Source organism: Sinocyclocheilus anshuiensis, unplaced genomic scaffold, assembly GCF_001515605.1.
Source record: "Sinocyclocheilus anshuiensis isolate Anshui unplaced genomic scaffold, SAMN03320099.WGS_v1.1 scaffold635, whole genome shotgun sequence".
NCBI classification, from domain to species: Eukaryota; Metazoa; Chordata; class Actinopteri; order Cypriniformes; family Cyprinidae; genus Sinocyclocheilus; species Sinocyclocheilus anshuiensis.
The window spans coordinates 1087451-1089459 of NW_015551039.1; positions in this window are offsets into that span (position 1 = coordinate 1087451).

Genomic DNA, 2009 nt, shown 5'->3' on the forward strand with positions numbered 1-2009 from the left:
GACATAAGCCAAGAGGAGACTGGTTTTCCTTTGCTAAAGTAAGGAAACTTTGTTTCCTTTGCTCCTGCATTTCTCAGAAGCGCACACACGATGCATACGTCTTACGTCATCCGCCTGCACGACTTCTGCGTATGACAGTCAGCGGAAGTGTGGAAAGGTCTGAAAGAGATCACCAACTACAAGACACCATCCCCCAGCACTGTGGAGAATCAACAACTGGCAGACGATCTGAAAGAGTTCTATTGCAGGTTTGAAAAAACACCCCACACCCACTTATTTATCTAACACATATACTTAGTCTACATTTCAATTTTGCACTAATATACCTATACATACAAAACTATCTATTGTAATATACCTGTACATACAATTGTCAATTTGTATATTGCATTCCTTATTTACTTGTTTACTTATAAACTTTTTATTTATTTTTATTTTTTTATCTGTGTTTTTGTTCTGTCACTGTCATTCTGTTACACTGTGGAAGCTTCTGTCACGAAAACAAATTCCTCGTATGTGTAAACATACCGGATGCACGCACTTTATTTCACGTCTTCTGAACTGTTGACAACAAACACCCGCTTACCCCCATTGAAAGGCTTGGAGGGGCCAGGACAATTTTTTATATAACCCCGATTGGATTCGTCTGAAAGAAAAGAAAAAAAAATCACATACACCTAGGATGCTTTGAGAGTGAGTAAAACACAGGCTAATTTTCATTTTTGGGTGAACTAACCCTTTAAGCTGCCTTTATAACACTAATTCACATTTTCTTGTATTCTGCTAAACACTAATTTTTTTTATCTTAATCCATGTTACATGTGTTGTGTAATTGTCGCTGAATGTTTGACAGGGATATTCTACAATGTACAGTATTCATAGGTCAACCTGTTGTTTAACAACCAGAAGGTCTGATGATGTTGAAGCAAGTACGTATGTATGTTTTGTCTTGTAAAATGACCTTTTATTTACTTTATACACTTGCTAGATTTTTTTTTTACTCTTTCAGAAATATTAATGAATACTCATTAATCTACACTACATAGTTCACTGCGGTCATTAAATACGTGACAATCTGTTCAATCCGGCTAACTGATGCAAGTGGTGGTCTAAAAATGGACAACCTGAGCATCTGAAATTTTGAGTTGTAGATTGCAGTGTAAATGAGTCATAGTGAGGCTAAGATTGTGGCACAAGCATTAATAACAATGTGTTAATGTCTCATTAAATAATGCACATCAACTTCTGTTTATAGCCTTTGTATCATTTTATTTTATCATTATAATTGTTTTTTAATCATGGAAGTAATGTGTGGATTATGCCATTGTCAAAACATTGCAAAGTGGTTTCATACAAAACAATAAAATATTTCTCCCTTTTTAACAAAGTTTCCCCACATTATTTTAAATAAATATGCATGAAATCGTTTTATTTAAATTATAATGTTTTTTTTTCTTGGTTGGTAGGTCTGTTGTGCCGTTCACTAGTTTCTCATCTCATACAGTATCATAGAATGTAGCTACTATTTCATATGAGTTCAAGTAATGTTAAATGTCTAACAAAAGAAGCTGATATTTGATTTCAAATTATTGCAACACTGCATTACTCAACTGCCAATGGAAACAGATTTCAGCATTATGCTTCAATAAACAAAACACTGACTGCCCATTTAATTATAGTATAATGTAAAATAGCAGTATTGATAAGGTGAACTTATACAAATAAGGTTTGTAAAGCATGGGTATACGTTAAAATGAATGATGGACAGAAATATCTCACATATGAACCTCTACAGCAGTGGTCACCAACCTTTTTAGGCCCAAGATCCCTGACCTCGGCCTTTATGAAAGACAAGATCTACCTATTGAAGAATTGATAGAAAAAGACATCCTAGATTGTACTTCAAATTTGAGGCATTTTACTTTGTATTTTAATTAGTGATGCGCCGATCATAGCTGATTCAGAATTCAGATTTTCTTTTCTTTCTTTCTTTTTTTTTTTAACTAGCA